Here is a 20,703-nt window from a genome sequence, read left to right as displayed (position 1 = left end):
AAGTCAAATATCTGTGTGAAGTATTTCTGTTAGAATAGTTTTGGTGTTATTCATGTAATGTGACATTCTCTTACAATGTGGAAAAAAACTCATATTAACATGGATATGTTTTTGGTCTATCTGAAATTACGTTCATCAATTTCACGACATGTTTGTAACCATTGCAGCCGATGTTCGTTATCTGCGTATACTTGGTAGGCACCGTCATCACGTGTACGTTCACTGAAGAATACTTTTCCGAGATAATGTACTAACATATTCTGGATGTAGGATTTACTAACCACATCTTCGTCATTTTAATTTTCTTGCTGTGTACAAATTTACAAATGCTGATTTGAAATTCAACTCTCGCATTCAGTGAAAATGAATTTACTATGTCCAGTGACTACTTCAGTACCTAATAATATTGGAGGTCGAGTTTAATAGATGCTTGGCTGAGTTGAGTGGCTCAGACGGTTGAGACACTGGTCCTCTAATTCCACTTTTTTAGTTTAGATCCTGGCTCAGTCCGCTGGTATATGGAGGTGCTCAAATACGTCAACCCCTGTTAGTAGGGGCGGTTGAAGAGCATCAACGGTATCCCCTGCCAGACATAAGTGGCGACTAAAAGGAGCCTCATGGGCTATCAACTTGGGGGGAGCGTGGTATGGCGACCACGGAGCTCTGATCTGAGTCCTGGCATTGCTCTCACTTACTTGTGCCAGGCTCCTCACTTTCATCTATCTTATCGGACCTCCCTTGGACAACTCTTGTTCTTTTCCGACCCCGACGGTATTGGAGCACTGAAGGCCTAGGGTGTCTTTCATTATCACGCCCTTCGTGGCCCTTGTCTTTATTGTCCGGTACATTCATTTTTCGAAGTGTCGGATCCCCTCCATTTTTTTCTCTCCGATTAGTGTTACATAGAGGATGGTTGAGGATGGTTATGCCTTTCCTGGCGGGACCTAGTGTTCACAGTGAACTACGTCTTCTGGTATAGGCTAGAACAATTTTGTTACTTTCATTAATCTGTCTCTGTAATATCCTTGGCTATGACAATATAAAATTGACTGAGGTATGAGCGATGCTAGTAATTCCATTCCTTATGCAGCCAGTCCCTGCTATGAATGGTGAGAAAATGTTGCTTATAGGATCAGTTGGTGCATACATTTCATTGTAATCACAACTCCTGGCTCGGTGAGGAAAGCAACGGTAAACTGCCTCACTCCTCGTTTCCCTAGTTCGCCTCTTCAGTGATGCCCAGGCCATCTATGACAACTGATGGCGGAGCCGTTGAGGATCCCACCAGCCTTAGGGCTGAGGACTAAACATACACACAGAGGATGGTTACCTAGTTGTACTTCCTCTTAAAAACAATAAACACCACCACCACCACCTCGTGTCGGTAGCTTTACTGGCACGTAAAACACCTGCGGGATTACATTCCGGCACCTCGGAGACTCCGTAAACCATAAACGTAGTTATTGGGACGTAAAGCCAATAACATTATTATTAATAGATGCTTTAATCTAACCACATAACTGCAAATGAATTTCAGTAAGTTATGTCTGAGATGTTCTACAAGTTCCCTATGGAAATTATTTTAATCCACTATGAGATTCTTTAATCATCATTTGGAGAAAATTGCGTATCGGATAATATCTCGCTCTCTATCGTCCTCTAAACCGGAAAATATATCCATTATTCTATGCTTTTCCATGTAGCGGAAGATTGTACGAGTGCGAATTTATTGTTTGTAAATTTTGTAACTTCAGTTCCGAAACCCTAAATCCGTGTCATATTCACAGTACCAGCCCTCGGTTGAGAGGGCTCCGGATTTGATTCCCATCCTGGCCGAGGATTTTAATTGAATAATTTTGAGGACTGGGTCTATGTGTTCGTCTTAACACTTCTCTTTATGTACGCATAACAAACCACACTACCAACCACCACAGAAATTCGCAGTAGAGAAAACATCTCTTCACACAGAGTTATCATCCGGAAGGGCATAAGACGTAAAGCAGAGCAAATCTCCAACAAGTGCCGCCTCAGTGAACCGGGAAGAAAGTTAGGAAGAAAATGAAGAAGGGTCGGAAATGTACCAGAATTGTTCCAAAACATTATGTTGAAATTTTCGTAATTTTAACATAGAACAATTTCGTACCGTTAATTCCTCTATAATGGGGACTGGACATTTGTGCTCGCCTTAATACACATCTTCATCTGAACGCAACACATTACACTACCAACCGACACAGATATACGCCATATCATACAATAAATCATTTACTGATATAATTTCCCTACGTGACGGGTAACTCAGTACAAAGGACATCGATTAATAATACCATTATTTACAGGTTTTCAATGTACGGTACCTAAAATGATATAAACAAGCACATTGGAGAATAATCTTCAACCACGTCTTTTCCTTTACCCCACCTTAAAATATTCTTCAGTGTTAAAGAGATGACTTTACTTTTTCTTGAATGTTAAACAAATGAGAGTAGTATTGTATATTACTTTATGAATCCTCGAGTGAATTTCAATGATAGATTTTTGAGATGTTGAGGTGATGAACTAGCACGAGTGCTAAGTAAATCCACCAACACGAGGCTGACGTATTTAAGCACATTCAAATACCATCGGACATAGTCGGGATCGAAGCCACTAACTCGGGATTAGATGGCCTGCTCTCCATCAAGTCAGGCCCTCAGCTCGGCAGACTGAGTTTCCGACGATGTATTTTTGATTGGAAGTAAGTGCTCTTCAGGGCTCACTTGCCATCAATAAAACACGAAATATTCCCCTTATCGGTCGATTAAAGTGTGTAATGTAAAAGAAAATTGAAAACATGAAGGATGAAATAAAAAATTAAATAAATGTTTGTACTCTCTGACAGGAATAAGTGGTGGAAATGAAATTAAACCACAGGCCATGCGTTTGTATTAAAATAATTAACATGTCAGACGGTGGAGTTGGTAGTACGGGCTTGCTGCTGGTCTTACGTTACAGAGATACCTCATGCCAGGGTGTTGTTGTTTGAGTCATCAGTCCATTGACTGGTTTGATACAGCGCTCCATGCAACCCTGTCCTGTGCTAACCTTTTTCGTTTCCACATAACTACTACATTCTATATCTGCTCTAATCTGCTAGTCATATTCGAATCTTGGTGTACCCCTACCGTTCTTACCACTTACACTTCCCTCAAAAACCAACTGCACAAGTTCTGGATGCCTTAAGATGTGCCCTATCATCTCTTCTGGTCAAACTTAACAAAATCGATCTCCTCTCACCAATTCGATTCAGTACCTCTTCATTCGTGATTCTATCTACCCACCTCCCCTTTCAGCATTTTTCTTTAACACCACATTTCAAAAGCTTCTGTTCTCTTTCTTTCTGAGCTAGTTATGGTCCATGTTTCACTTCCATATTATGCTGCGTTCCAGACGAAAGTGTTCAAAAACTTCTTTCTAATTCTTATATCAATGTTCGAGGTGAAAACATTTCTTTTCTTAAGAATTACCCTCCTTGTTTGTGCTAGTCTGCAGTTTATGTCCTCCTTACTTCTACTATCATTTGTTATTTTACTACCCAAGTAACAATATTCATCTACTTCCTTTAAGAATTCATTTTCTAATTTAATATTTCCTGCATCACCTGACATTGTTGGACCGCACTACCCAACAACAATGATCCAATGACAAACGTGTTTAAGTCGGCTTGAAATTTAAATCGAACTGCGGTCATAAAGGGAGGCCTAAGATTCAACGCCATCTAGCACCATGCTTAACGTCACGCACAGGAGAACATAGCCTACTCCGATCCGACCCGAAACAGTACCTCTAGCACCCGATAGGGGCCAGCGGCTTCGCGCGTGTACTGGGACTCGCACAATGTCATAATTTAAGACAATACCGGTACTGAAATATACACTTTCAATGTAGTGCTCATTTTATAAATGATAGCATGATATTATCCCCATTAGTCATATTTGAAAATAACTGGAAGTGTATTTTAACAATAGAAGTTAACTGACAATACAACAGTGAGTAACGGACAATAGAGACAAAACGAAGGTAGTGGTAAAACTCATATGAGTTATGAAGGCCTGAATGTGTCAGAAATTAAGTCACTGTAACAAGCAGTAAGAGACGAAACAAAGAGGCCAATTGACATCTACTTGTGTGAGGATGTCAACGCATTGAAATAAATACATGCCATGCTTGTAGGGGGACTTTTTCCGGCTGAGTTGTTACATCAAAATAAAAAAAAAATGCCTTCAGTGTTCCATTTCCAGAATTAACAGAAAGTACGGGATACTTCCAGCGAGACTAAGAAGAAGAAAACCGGGCGAGTTGGCCGTGCGCGTAGAGGCGCGCGGCTGTGAGCTTGCATCCGGGAGATAGTAGGTTCGAATCCCACTATCGGCAGCCCTGAAGATGGTTTTCCGTGGTTTCCCATTTTCACACCAGGCAAATGCTGGGGCTGTACCTTAATTAAGGCCACGGCCGATTCCTTCCAACTCCTAGGCCTTTCCTATCCCATCGTCGCCATAAGACCTATCTGTGTCGGTGCGACATAAAGCCGCTAGCAAAAAAAAAAAAAAGAAGAAAAGAGGAAAGTGACAGTGCCATAAAATTTTCCTATTCTTCTTTCGCTTTTCTCACATCCTTGTCTAGACGGGGTTGCCAACTGTGCAGCACCTGTGGACTAGAACCTGTTTTACGACAGGATGCCCTTCCAGACGCCAAACTTTCAGGGATGTATTCACTATTAGGAGTACTGAGTAAGCTGGCCATGCGGTTAGGGTCGCGTAGCTGTGAGCTTGCATTCGGCAGATGTAGGTTTGAATCCCACCGTTGGCAGCCCTAACAATGTTTCAATGCGACGTTAAGCCACTAGCAAACAAAAAAAAAAGAAATATTATGTTTTTCTAGGTGGTTGGTGGTGTATTGTACAAAGGAGAGTGTATTGGGACAAACGAAGACAGCCAGTCCCCGAGTTAGGTAAATTAACTAGACGCAGGCAAAAGCGAACCGGCCGGGAATCGAACCTATGACCCTGTGGATCGGAATTCTTGACGCTGACCATTAAGCTAAGAAGCCAATAGCAGCAATCTTTAATATTAAAGTTACGACCTATAACGGCTGTCATGGAGCCCTCTGAGGGTGGGGAGTCTGTATAATATATCCACGGTATCATCTGATTGTCGTAAGGGGCGGCTAAATAGGCTCCCAGGGGCTTTCAAGTAGGGAACGTGGGTTGGGGACCACGGGGCCCTTAGCTGAGTCCTGCCATTGCTTCCACTTAGTAGTGTCAAGCTACTCAATGTCATCAGTCTTATCCAACCTTCCTTGGTCAACTCTTGATTCTTTTCTGGCCACGGTGGTATCAGGTCTGTGAATGCTGCGGAGTCTTTAATTTTCTCGCCCTTCGTGGCCCTTGTCTTTCTTTAGCCGCTAACTTCATTTGTCGTAGTGTTCGACCACTTCTTTTTTTTTTCCTGTGGTCAGTTTTAAGAGTTGATGGTTGCCCAGCTATGTTTTCATGAATAAAGTATGTGTATATTGTCTTTGTACAACTTTATTATTCATTGAGAACTAGCATCTAAACGAATCTTCATTTTACTTTAAAGATACAATTACATTGAATTGTAAATTTATCGTTTGATATCATGATGTGTTTTTTGTGTGATAGTGAATATGTATATTCTTTATTTACAGAGATTTTACCAAGGATTATGATTAAAGACACATAACTAACGCAACAGTTCTGAATAAAATTATACCGAGCTCGATAGCTGTAGTCGCGTAAGTGCGGCCAGTATTCAGTAGTCGGGAGATAGTGGGTTCGAGCCCCACTGTCGGCAGCTCTGAAGGTGGTTTTCTGTGGTTTCCCATTTTTACACCAGGAAAATGCCGGGACTGTACCTTAACTAAGGCCACGGTCGCTTCCTTACAATTCCTAGGCCTTTCCTGTCCGATCGTCGCCATAAGACTTATCTGTGTCGGTCCGACGTAAAGCAAATAGCAAAATATAAAATTATTGGTGGTATATGCCTATGCTGCTGAAGTTCAGAATGATGTTTATGACAAAGTGATATTTAATATCAAATTTGTGTAATTTGTATTTAAATTTCTGAAAAAAATAATTTTGATTGTCAAAAAATTCCAGTTATTTTCAATAATTATGACTAATGTGTATGATCTCATGTTATCTATATAAATAAAGTCGTAACGACCGAGTGCCTGTACATTGATTATTTTGGCGAAATTTCCGTACAATTATCCATTTCAGGTGTAATAATGACCATCTGCATCATTTTTAGCTTTGGTGTCTGTTTGTTTGTTTGTCCTTCTATAACTTGAAACCTACTGGACATATTTCCACCAAACTTCATATTTAGAATCCAACTGTCCTTGGGTAGGTTTTAGCGCAAATATCGTTTCTAAATCCCTGAACTGAGTGGGGATTTTACGAAATCGAAACCGTGATTTTGCACTCCCTCAAAGTATAGACAACCGAACTTAATGGAAATCTACCTGCCTTAATGAAAATTAATTTCTAAACCTTTTTTCTCTCATGTGCATCATTTCGATAACAGGATTTAATAAGGGATATATCATTAACGGACCTTTCTTCGGTACAAATCCCAGCGGACTTAACCCAAGAGCGGGTGCGTGTAAAGCGTATTTCTTACAACTTGAAAACTACTGAAGATATTTGAACCAAACTTTATATATAGTACCCATCTGTCCAAGGGTGTTTCCTTGGTGTCAGTTAGTTAGTTAGTTAGTTACTTTGGTTTGTTTCTTTGTTTGTTTGTCTGTTGGTCTGTTTGTCTTTCTATAACTTGAAAACTACTGGATACATTTCCACCAAACTTTATATTTAGCATCCGCCACTCCAAGGGTAGGTTTAAAGATTTATACCATTTCAAATTCCTGGAATGGACTGGGGTTTTATAGGGGACCGAAATGGTGACTTTTTCTCTCCCACAATATATAAACTATAAGACCAACCTGACTGGAAATCGATCAAATTATTTGTAAATCCAATTCTAATTTCTTTTTCTCATATGCATTTTTCAACTGGAGGTTTAATAAGGGAGATAACATGAAAGTTCGGTTTTCAGGCTAAGTCTAGCGGACATAGCCCAAAAGGTGTTATACGTGGAGCAGATTCCTTATCTATCTCGATATATCATATCGTAACGACCGTGTGTCTGTGCATTGACTATTTTTGCGAAATTTTCGTACAGCTTTCCGTTTAAGGGGAAATAATCACCACCTGCATATTTTTAGCTATAGTTTCCTGGAAGTACTAAATTTTACCCCCCCCCCCCTCGCCCAAAATCAAGACTGCTTCACAATCTGCCACACGAGCTGAAAAATTGAAATTTAGCGAATATATACGTTTTAGCCGGTAACCTACGGAAAACTTCCAAGATCTTTAAAGATTTCACTTTTTATGCCGAATAATATCGAAATATAAGCAATTTAATGACGGTGCAGACCTTCGTTTCGAGGTATTACGCGGCTAAACGGTAAGTCCTATCACAAAACAGATGCACGATCTTCGTTCAATTTCGAGTGATCTACAACTTTGGTCCTGTGATATTTTGTCGTCTCTCTCTCTCTCTCTCTCTCCCTTATAGGGTAGATTTGGCTATATATTTCGATGGTTCGTAAAGGTTGTGCTTTTTACACGTGTATTACTTAGTTTGACACACGTATAGGAAAGGTAGTGTCATCGAATGTGGCACGCACATTGACACGATCAATGGCTATATGCGAACCCAATTTCATGATTCTGGCTTTCACATAAGTATGTGAAAAATAATGTAAAATGATGAAAATGTACCCAAATTTCACCCCATTCAAATATTGTAACTCAACTGAACCCATAAATATATGAGATACGAGAAAATGTCTTAACATCAAACATGTAGAGCGATAAAAGGGACGTCTGAGGGTGCAAACCGTTTGTTGGTATTATGTACCGTTTAGGAGCAGTAAATCTCGAAATGAAGGTTTGCACTTTCAAACGTGCCCATGCTTATCTGTCATCTATATAAATATAATCGCAACGACCGTCTGTCTATACATTGGCTATTTTGGCGGAATTTCCGTACAGTTATCCGTTTCAGTTGTAATAATGACCATCTGCATATTTCTTAACTTTGGTGTCTGTTTGTCGGTTTGATTGTATGAGTTTTTATAACTTGAAAACTACTGAATATATTCCTACCAAACTTGATATTTAGAATCCACCTCTCCTTGTGTAGGTTTTAAGGCGAATATTATTTCTGAATACCTAAATTTACAGGGGGTTTATCCGAAACCGGAACCATGATTTTGTACTTCCTCAAAATATGTACATCCGAAATTAATCGAAATCTACAATCCTTAATGGAAACCCATTTCTGAAACTTTTGTTCTCATGTGAATTTTTCAACAGGAGGATTAATAAGTCAGGTATCATGAACGGTTGGTTTTGCAGGTTAAGTCCAGCGGACGTAGCCAAAATGTGCCGTACGTGGAGCAGATTCTTTATCTATCGATATAAATAAAATCGTAACGACTGTGTGTGCCTGTACATTGACTATTTGGGTGAAATTTTCGTACAGATACTCGTTTGAGGTGTAATAATGATCGTCTGCATATTTTTGGTTTAATTTCCTGAAAGTCATAATTTTTACCCCCTCATCCAAAATCCAGATTGCAGCATAATCTGCCAGACAAGCAAGAAAATTAAAATTTGGAAAAATTATACGTTTCAGCCTGTAACGAACGAAAAACTTCACAGATCTTTTTTTCATTTTTATCCCCGAAGAATATCGAAATATGGAGGCAATTTTAATGATGGTGCAGACCTTCGTTTCGAGGTAATTCGTGGGATAAACGGGAAGTCCTATCACATAACAGATGGCACAATCTTCGTTGAATTAGGAGTGATCTTCAACCTTGGTCTTATGACTTTTTGTCGTATCTGTATCGCTTATACGATAGATTCGTCTCTATTTCTCGATTTTAAGTAAATTTGGACTCTTTACCTATATAATTCATACTTTCAATCACTTACAGTAAAGATAGTATGATCAAACTCTACACGGACATTGGCCCACCCAGTACCCGTATGTGAGCCAAGTGCTATGTCATATAATTATCCGAAAAGTAATGCAGTGTAAGACGCAAATTTCAACATATTCAACGTTTCTGACTCAACCTGACCCATGAAGAGATGAGATGCGAGAAAATATCATAGGACCAGCCATTTAGATCGTTAAATACTGCGCCTTACGGTACAATCCTTTGTCAATATGACGTACCGTTTAGCAGCAGTTAATCTGTAAATGAAGGTCTGCAATATTGTAAACATTCATATACTTTCGTATGTCCATCTATATATATTCATTGATGTCCATTTGCAGCGATCTTGAAAGGGTGTGTCTGCTATTGTAATCAGTACTCCCTACACAGACTTTGACTGCTGGCAGTAGGAATGGGGTCCTTTTCCAACTCCTGTGTAACTGGCATTAGTAAGGAGGGCCTACCATTTTAATGAATAATTCACTTCTCGATTTGTCTTGCAGAAGGCAAGGGATCATGCAGTTTTGTTCAAAAGTCCCCTACCCTATTGTGTTTGGCTCTAGACCAGGGTGCCCGCCTTTATAAACAAATGTTCCAATCTAAAATTTGACTAGCATTAGGCATAGTGGCCTGCTATTTTCATGGAAACTCACTAATTCTGTGTGTCTGGCAGCAAGCTGGCTGGCAGCAGTAAAAAGGGCCTGTCATTATAATGATAACTGCACAACTCAATTTTGACTGGTGGTAGGGAAGTTGCCTGCTATTATAATAAAAACTCCTCAACTGTAATCGGTCTGAAAGTAGGAAATGGGTCTGCCATTGTAACTAAAACTTCCCAAATCGATTGTGACCGCGCAGTAGGCAATGGGGCCTGCAATTATAATGTAAACTTGCCAACTCGATTGTGAATGGCAGTAGGCAAGTGAGCCTGCCGTTATCATCACAACTCCGCAACCCTCACTTTACATTGGAAACAACGTATGGGGACCTCCCCATGCTATTTCTCGGATAAGGCTAAGAGACATGCAATTTTAAAACAATATCATTTACTGCACGCACAGTATTTACGTCGATATCCATATACAATGTAGAATACCGTAGCGAAGCACGGGTACATTTTCTTGTCATTTATAAAATTAGTACTACATTGAAGTGTATATTTTAGTATTTTCTTAAATAAATCTGACATTAATGCGAGTCTCAGTGCTCGCGCTCAACCGATGGCCTCTATCGGATGCTAGAGTAAGATACTGTTTCGGATCGGATCGGAGTCGGCTATGTTCGGCTGTTGCTGTGTCTAGATGGCGGTGAATCTTAGGCCTTTCAGTAATAACAGGGGATGTCCGGCCACGCGGTGTTGGGGACAACGCGTCCACCTGTCACCCCCCGGACCGGGTTCGATTTCCGCCCGGATCAGGGGTTTTTAATTGTAATGATTAATATCCCTGGCCTGGGGAGTGGGTGTTTGTGACGTCTTTAATCTTCCTTTCATCGCACACAACATTCCACACTACCGCCATTCCAATTACACGCAGGTTCATGCAATATGGTGCCAGTAGAGGTAAAAGATCCACATCGATCGACGCCTCGAACAAATAACATTTTAAAAAATAGGGGATAATGCCAAACAATTCACAGCTATTAAAAGAATATCTTTCCTTGCTAGTTTATACAGCGAAGTCCAGTCAAGATTTGGCCATGTCGAAGGTGTCCAAATCTCGATAAATCGTCTCGTTTCAGGAAATTCGGCAGGAATTCATCGAAACTGATGGATGTGTTATATCATGCACTGTCTGCTATTCAGGAATCACGTTAAATTTAAAACACTTGTGAGACCGCATCCAAGAACATTTCCAGCTCGAAACACGAAATAAATATGATTCTTCAAACAAGTAAGTGCCGACAGCCTTTATTACGAAGTACCTTGCAGCAGCTTTCTACGAAGATTCAAAATTCACAGGAATTTAACGCTAACTTGAAAGCAACTTCAAATAAGCCAGGAATTCCACTCCATAGGGTGAAACATCCGGACGTAAAAGAATTTCTTGAAAACTGTACACAGGTATCACCGCCCGATTGGAGAAGGCCTACATTAAGACAAAAGTTATCTTGAGGCTATTTAGGAAGATACCATACTAATAATTTAGGACAAAGTGTCGGATTACGATGTTGGAATCATACTGGATAAAAACCATAGACCTCTCCGGCTATTCAAATCGCCCGCTGACTCTACTGTAGAGTTCCCTACTTCAACAGTTTTAAACTACCTGACGGAAGAAGTTTCAAATTTGAAATACAGATCTCTCTACGGGCGCTGCTCTAACGCTGTCTAGTATTCAAGGACTTCAATAACATGAAGATATTTTGTTTTTTGTAGTCTGCATGTTTGGTTTATGTTGCCACCCCTGCTATTAAAGTGTCCTACAACTGTATTCCTCCTCTCCTAAAAACCTATCAGCCAATCATGTCGTCCTCTTTTTTCCTTCTCCTATGTTCGAGTCATAAGCTATTTAAGTACGGGTTTTGCTGTATTCTGGATCTTTTCTGGCGGCAGTGTTATTGTGTTGAGCATCTGAGAAGGAGGTCCCTCTGAAAGGAAATCGATGGAGGAGGTGATTCAGCCAGCGTGAGAATGGACTAGAAGGTAGGCAGAATATTAAATATGTGATTTACCTGTGTTTGTACTTAGGGAAGATTTCTACGACACCTTTTTATAATATAACTCTCAGTTTCCGTTCAACTTTAAATGTTAATATGTAGGATATTTTCGGGTAACTTCTATGTCGGTTTCCATTCTATGCCTTCGGACTTCGTGTCTTGCCCTGATGGGCCTTTGTGATGGAAGGTTGAGTGATGTACCCTCGTTAAACTTCCTATCAACTAACAGTCTGGTGATTAAGTTTTCTCTAACCGTTTAAAATTAATGTTCTCCGTTCGGCCTTTAACTTTTCTATAACTTAGTCACCTGGTTGTATGAACTAGCCTCTGCTTCGTGGGGCCTTCTGCCCAATTAGATAATTACGTATTTTCTCTAGAGTTCTGGTGTTTCTCCTCCATTAATTTTGTAAAATTTACCTTTATTGTTCTTTCTTCAGTTTTGTGGCCGTGTAGCGTGGGCCTTCTGCTCCTGCTTACTTGGGATCTGTATTTCCCTGCTGTCTTCAAAACAAGTGTACTATTGATTGTCAAACAACGTGTGTTGATTTTCCTCTTGGTAATGTAATCTCTTGGCCCATTTGAGGGCATTTGGTAAATTTTATTTCTCGGTTAGCGATCCTTAAAAAATTATGTTCAAACAACTTTTGGGTTTGAGACCCTGTCCTTAAAAATTTGGTAGATGAATCTACTGGGTCAGGGACCCACCTGGTAAAGTATATCAGAAGCGATGGCTTTTTTCCTAACGGTATTTAATATACTCTTTTCTAATCAGCACTAAGTAAATTAAACCATTATGTAACGACATACAAGATGTAATTTAAGTGTATACATTTCTGTGCTCGTATGATGTAAATTACTTTGAGCTGTTGAATTCTTTCTTGTAAAATGATCTCATTATCCATAAGTGTGTACATTTCTGTGCTCGTATGGTGTAAATTACTTTGAGCTGTTGAGTTCTTTCTTGTAAAATGATCTCAGAGCTTTCGAGCGCCCCTTGTTAAAGATTTGACGAGCTCTCATTTGGTGTTTCAGTACTCTGAATTTGTAATATCACTGAGCCTTGGGCTCTTGTTGTTGTTGTTCTTGTTGTTGTTGCCTGAGATTCCCGCTCAATTTATATCTTGTCTATTCAACTGTTATTGCGACATATGAAGTTTTACCCTGTTGAAGAGAAAAAATATACATGTACGAAATTTTAATAGTTTTTCTTGAACTTTAAATATTGTTTTGTACTCCCTTTCATCCATCACACTTCCTTCCCTCTGCGAACCACGGAAAAGTCCGTAACAATACTATTATTATTATTACTGTTATTGTTATTACAACAGTAACATACAGCAAATGATGTTCTCTTTAGTGCGTGAATTTGAAACACATAGCCACTATACATAATATGTCGACTCCTCTCACTGCCGTCTTTGCAATTAGCCTGGCGAGAGGACTGACCTTCACGCTTGGGGAACGAAGAGCTATGGGTACAGGCCCGTGACAAAATGAGGACATAGGCCACCAGTGGCCAACTTTATTTTTAACAATGCTGGAGATTTTTTATACAGTTCTTTCGAATAACATGTTTGTATTTTTCTACCTGTTCAATACAATGTTGATACAAGCCACTTACAACTAAATGGTATGTACACTCATAAATCTAGTAAGACTAGGACATGCTTCAGCCCTTTGTAGGTCATTTACAGCTACTATGCATTAAATAAAGATAAAATTTCCAAAGTGAGATATGTGGATAAATAAAACATGAGGGATGATAAAGTTTTAAAATTTCCTAAGAATATGTGGATGAAAAACATGACTGATGGAAAAGCTTTTTATTAATATACACTGTGTGGCCAAAAGTCATGGGAAGACACTAAATGTGATGTTAATAAGGAGTTGCTCCTCGGTGAGCCCTTGAAATGGCAGCAATACAGCGAGGCATCGACCCTACAAAGTGTTGGAATCATTCTGGAGGGAGCATCTTGCACTGCTACCCAAATTTGGACTTGTGTAGTTGGTGCGGGCTTCATGGCGCTTAAACCAACATCGACAGCATCCCATAAATGCTCTATTAGACTAAGATGGAGGGATATACAGGGCCAATCCATGGTCGTAACTGGAGTGCTGATCCAACCACCTGCGTGCCACCACAGAGCGGTGACACAGCACATTGTCCTGTTGAAACATGGCATCACCATCAGGGTACTTCAGGGCCAGAAAGGGATTCAGATGGTCTGATGTCATGTCCACATAACATGCACCTGTCAGCGTTCCCCGCAGCCGGACAATGGGGCTCAATTGCGACCATGAGAACGCCGCAAAGACCAGAACTGAGCCACCTCACGCCTGGACACTACCTTGTTGACACGCAGGATCCATAACTTCATGTGCCATATACCACACTCTCACGCACCCATCAGCTCGATACAACTGGAGCTGGAATTGATCGGACCACACCACATGGCGTCACTGTTCCATGGTCCATTTCAGATGTTCGCGTGCTCATGTACGTCGTTGAGCTCTGTGTCAAGGTGTCAGCAAAGGGACACGATTTGGTCGTCGACTGGATAAGGCTATGTGGTGCAGTTGACTCCTTACAGTCCTGGTAGGTATGGTTTCTTGACTCCCAACATTCAACTGGACGGTGATCTGACTCACAGTAGCCTGTCGTGCGCCCAGCACGGTTCTGTGGATGCGACGTGATATTCGTTCATTAAACACCTGTGGTCTTTCCGTGCGGTGGTGTACGTGGATGATAACATCCTCTCTGCGAAATTGAAGGTCCACCCTTGACTCTGTTGACCTCGGAAGCCTGAATTCGCGTATAATCTCCGGATTGCTATAACCAATGCACCGTGTGTCGATGATCATCCCACGTTCAAAGTCGGCTAAATCGGGACGTGTTGCCATCTCCAAGATACTGGTGTCTGTGACAGACTGCTCAGCTACGTCGCAGCTAGCCGCAACGCTCATGGATCATACACGGAACATTTTCTAATGAAACACCCCTTCTTGTGACTTTTGGCCACTCAGTGTACTTCATTTGGTATGTTACAAGATGTCCATATTTCATATATACTAGCTGAAGATGACTGGCCAGTGTAAAATGCAACGCCTGTAACTGGAGCAGACAATATTCCCCACAGCAATCTCGATCAGATCTACTGTGTCCCACCACAGATTACGAGAAAATGGGTGTCTTTCTAGTCTAAATGAAAATTACTTTCAATAGAACCCAGAGGACAGATACATATAAACTATCAAGAAATGAAACATTATTTTTCTTTTCACTAATTAGTAATGATATTACATCGTTTGACTATGCTACAAAAACTCTGTTTTCTTTTGTACTCATTCGCAGAACGGACAAATAATGTAAATGATTTAATCTTAAATGAAGATCCTTTATATTACTTATTCAAGAAAAATAAAGGATGTGGCGCTACATTACTCTAATTGATTCAAAACACACACATACACATATGAGCCGTGTTAAGATAATTAGGAGCAAAGAAACTCGCCATACACGCAAGTCACGATGAATGCAGAAGGTCGCTTAATTAATAACACACAGGACAGCTGATAGCACGAGGCTGACACGTGAAAGGTATCACATGATAAGCAAGGGGTGACTCCCTTAGTTAGGGTTCATCACCCTTGTTTTTCTGATACGGCCTACTGGATTAATGGAATTGGAAAACGTAATTAATGTACAATCAAGTCCAACAGCATTACCCGATTGTTTATCATCTGCGAATGAAAATGTTAACATTTCTAACGTTGTTAACGTAATGAGAGTTTAGTTTATTTTAACAGTGAGAGAATAATACGTCATTGGCATAAATCAGTAGACAGTCATCTTCTACGTTCAAGGTTGAAAGTTCGAACCCCACCGATTTCAGTTGATGTTTAAAGGACTTAACATGTGACTGAACCGTGAATAGTTTACTATCACGTTGGAAACCCCTTTAAAAGCGAGGTCCAGGCATACTTGCATCAGTTGAAACTTATTATTATTATTATTATTATTATTATTATTATTATTATTATTATTATTATTATTATTAAATGTTTGTGAAATATTATACTGTGATTTTTACTTATTAACTAGTTATCAGTTTCACGTTGTTCGAGTGACGTACTAAAGGCAACTTTTAAGGGCTGTTCAATTGAAACATAGGCTGAGGTGGCAACACTGCAACGAACTGACAGGTCATCCAAGAGGTGGCAACATTATGTACATAGTTTAGTGTTTAAGCACGGCCGACTGGATCCCTCACTGCGCTCCTCATACAGGGCTTGACAATCGCTTCTGAAGCCCAGCATAAAGCTGTAATTGGATAGTTTCACTATAATGCCAATGGAGCGCTGGCCTCCTAAGTCACTGACAGGAAGCTGTATAACGCAAATTACCGCATTTATAGTTTTATTTATATTATTTGGCTGTCGTAAATAATGGCAACATGTTCGTAATGAGGTGTTTGTTGGCTTGATATTGAGAGCTGATAGTTATGCGTTAATCGGTTTATTTTTTATTGTGTAGTGTGGTGATATGATTTTTTAAACTGTGTTTACAAATCTTGAATTATATTATATTTTTGTGCTCCTTTTTGTCCTTTGAACAGAAATTTTCTGCAAACAAGAACAAATGTAATGAGTGGCTCGAAGTTATTTCTCGCCATAACTTCGTCCTAAACAAGAATTTTAACTTATGCGTTAATTCGTTTTTTAATTATGTAGTGATTTGCTTTTCTTTAACTGTATTTGGAAATATTCGGATATGTATTGGTGTGTGCCTTTTTGTACTTCGAACAGGAAAGAAAGAATTCTCTGTAGACCAGGACAGAACTACAGAGTGGCTCAAAGCAATTCTTCTTTCTTTCTTTCTTTCTTTCTTTCTTAATCTGTTTACCCCTCCAGGGTTGCTTCTTCTCTCGGACTCAGCGAGGGATCCCACCTCTACCACCTCAAAGGCAGTGTCCTGGAGCGTAAGACTTCGGGTCGAGGGATACAACTAGAAAGGATGGCCAGTACCTCGCCCAGGCGTCCGCAACTGTAATGCTGAACAGGGAATGGGAAGGCTGAAGGGACAGGAAAGGAAGAGTAAATGAAGCGGCTGTCCGCATTTTCCTGGAGAAGTAGGAAACTATGGAAAACTACTTCGAGGCTGACTGAGGTGAGAATCCATCCTTCCCTCCACTCAGTTGACCTCCCGAGGCTGAGTGGACCCTGTTCCAGCGCTCCCACCACTTTTCAAATTTCGTAGCAGATCCGGGAATCGAACTCGGGCCTCCAGGGGTGGCAGCTAATCACGCTTATCGGTGTTTTTTACCCCTAAATTTTATTTCATTGAATAATCCTCTACTGTACGCGTAGTCATATTTGCCATATGACAGCAACACAACACGTTTTTATCCAAGATAATCTGAACTTTAACATGTAAACACTGACAAGTAGGAACCATTTCTGTTATGACGGTAAGGCCGACCTATGAAATGTTACCTGTGCAATGAACAGTTTACAATGTATTTACTCAAAATACTTTTCCCTCACTGAATTTTTATTTAACATTATTTTTCTCGTCGCACTGACACAGATAGGTCTTATGGCGACGGTGGGATAGGAAACGGCTACGAGTGGGAAGGAATCGGCTGTGACCTTAATTAAGGCACAGACTGGTTTTAAAATTGGAAACCCGGAAAACCATCCTCAGGCCTGCCGACAGTGGGGTTCGAACCCACTATCTCCCGGATGCATGCTCACAGCTTTGCGCCCCTAACCGCACGGCCAACTCGTTAGGTATTTAAAATTCTAGTGCTAGGTATGAATGAAATGAAATCTGAAACATATATATTGAAATTAAAATTAAAAGATGTTTGAGTCAAAATATGTATAGTATCCATTCATCGAATACAGAAAAATGTAAGACATTTATGTTTTGTCCAGCCCTTTTCCTGACAGCAGCACTTGAAGAATTTCAAAACTCTAATTGAACAATGACTCTTACTCTCAAGATTAACATCAGAAGACCAAATTAATGCTGTGGTAATAAAAGTGATTGCTATAATTTCTCACAGTTAAGGAACGTTAGTTGGCTGCTCCATCTCTCCGTAGTTCCATTTCACGACGTTATTTTGGAAATATCAACGAAAGTAGCCTTTAGGTTTACTCGTTTTAACAGTATTAATCAATGCAACATTATCCTTCTTTCCCTAAATCAAAACAAATCGGCAATTAGAGTCAGCTGGACTACTCCATCTCTCCGCAGTTTCATTTCACGACATTATTTTGGCAAATATCAACGAAAAGTAACCTTTAGGATTATCATTTTAACAGTATTAACCTCTGTAACATTCTCCGTACCTGTAAATTACGATAAATATTCAATCAAAGTCAGTATCTTTTCCATAGAAGTGTATGTATTTCTATCGCAAAACTTAGGTCGCCAGCGCCGCGTGTCGAGTTATGAAACTACTCTAATTGCAGTGCGTGGACCCGATTGTCAAGGTCGGTAAGGAGCTAGCTAGAGCGACGCAACAAGTCGGCCGTTGTTTGAAAAAAAGCAGAGAACGCGGGCAGTCTGCGACGTGAGTCGGCTAAATAGAGGAAAATCTCGAAGCAACATTCGTGTCTAATGGATACGTTGACTTCATTCCTTGTGGTAATAAAACTATTCTGATGAGTGCTTGTGCTCTACAGCAAAGCATGCCTATGCTGTCCTTTAAGATGGGGTTTTGCGGATCACTTGTCTCAGAGCTAGGATTTCTCCACAAGTGAAAATCGCTTCATTGGTGTGTTAAAAGACAGATCTGAGAGTTTCACTGCCTGTCAAACGGTTTCTAAAGTTATCGTAGCGTGTATTAATCAGTAATTGGTGTCTGACAATGTTTGGGGTATAGAGAAACTCTTTCAGCGGTGCCCGAACCATGAGTGTGATTATGTGTAGCCATTGTCCGTTTTGCTGGGGGTTTAAGGTCGCATAAACACATGAAGGTTCTTCGGCGACGCAAGGACGGGAAGGAGTTGGGATTGGGAGGGTAGATTGCTTAAATTTAGAATTTGCTTTAGGTCGCACCGACACAGATGGGCCTTATGACGACGATGGGAGAGGAGAGGCCTAGGAGTGCGAAGGAGGCTGCCGTGGCCTTAATTAAGGTAGAGCGCAAGCATTTGCTTGTGTGAAAATGGGAAACTACGGAAAACCCCCTTCAGGGCTGCCGATAGTGGTGATAGAGCCCACTCTCTCCCGAATGCAAGCTCACAGTTGCGCGCGGGAGGATAGTGGCCGCTGCCTTAATTACGGTAAATCGCAGCATTTGTCTGATGTGGAATTAGGAAACTACGGAAAACCTTCTTCAGGGCTCCCGAGGGGGAGATTTGAACCCACCATATTCTAAATTCTTAGGTTCGGCATTTTGTGTGGATTTGGCCCATATTTACGGCCAGGTACTCTTCCCAATTTCAGCCCTTTGTGGATGGATGTGTTCAGAGTTTCTGTGGTGGTTGTGTTGGGTTTTTCTTGCTAGTTGCTTTACGTCGCACCGACACGGATAGGTCTTATGACGACGATCGGTTATGTTGTTTACAGATGAGGAAATGCAAATAAAGACAAACACAAACGCCGAGTCCACGAGCAAGAGGAATTAACCTTATGTAGTTAAAGTACCCAACCCTGCCAAAAAATATTTATTCTTGAAACCAAAAATTATATTAATTACGTTAGATACAATATGTATCAGATACAGTGATTATTATCAGTGGATATTACTGTGATATGGAACAAAAAGGGAACTTCATTCACTAGGAACTGCAATATTAGGCCAGAATTATTTTAGTAATATGCTAAAATGTAGGAGGAAGGCGTACAATTATATTATGCCACTGGGAATTTTGTTATAATTATTGTCCTTTCAGTACTGAGTACACAGCATTGAATTCCCACACCTCAGTGTGGCTGACAGCTGGATGGTGAACAGTGGAAGAACAAAGGAAAATGCTGCACAGAAAAAAGTACAATTCGTATTTATTTAGATTGTATGTATAAAATTATCTGGACATGCAAAATATAGTGCTATGAAAGGGAGGCCGATAAATTACAGATCTGTTCATGCTTCCAAAGACTAGGACTTACCAAAAAATAGCTAACAGTACATCGATTTACAACTACTATCGACTAAAATATTAAGTGCACTCGAGTTCGGAGGCTGTTTGTGAAATATTCCATAGCCCTACAGAAAATCCAATAATATCATCAGTTTCTTGTCTTATTTCTCGTTAAATTATGCAGATTTTGAATTTTTAATTTATATTTTAGTATTTTACTGTAGTTTTTTTAATTTCGCGTGGCTATTTCTAGCCGAGTGGAGCCCTTGTAAGGCAGACCCTCCGATACGAGTGTGCGGCATCTGCGTGTTATTGTGGTGGAGGATAGTGTTATGTGTGCTGTGTGAGTTGCGGGAGTGTTGGGGACAGCACAGGCACCCACCCCCCGAGCGGTTGGAATTAACCAATGAAGGTTCAAATTCCCGACCCGGCCGGGAATCGAACCCGGGACCCTCTGAACTGAAGGCCAGTACGCTGAACATTCAGCCAGCGAGTCGGACTTTATTGTAGGTGGAATGCCAGAAGTGCACGTTCTTAAACGTGCGTCAACCATGACTCTATTTTAAGATATTGTTTCCCAAGTATCCGTTACCTTATCGAATCCAAATGTTAATGAAATATACATTGGCATGTTCATAAATTTCAGAATTTATTTTTGCAAAATATAAAGCTATTATCAATTGTTGAGGTAACTTTATCCCGCCTTCTTTATATGTGCAATGGTCTATGCTGTATGACTGAAATACGTAAATTGATTATTTTTTTATATCAGTCTGTATATGTATTGGATACAATGATATGTATCATTGGCCGGCCGGTACAATGAGAGGTTGCCACGGTTGATCGGGACAATCGGAACGCCTAGAGTTTACATAC

This window comes from Anabrus simplex, chromosome 1, assembly GCF_040414725.1.
Source record: "Anabrus simplex isolate iqAnaSimp1 chromosome 1, ASM4041472v1, whole genome shotgun sequence".
Classification (NCBI taxonomy): domain Eukaryota; kingdom Metazoa; phylum Arthropoda; class Insecta; order Orthoptera; family Tettigoniidae; genus Anabrus; species Anabrus simplex.
This window is presented reverse-complemented; position numbering follows the sequence as displayed.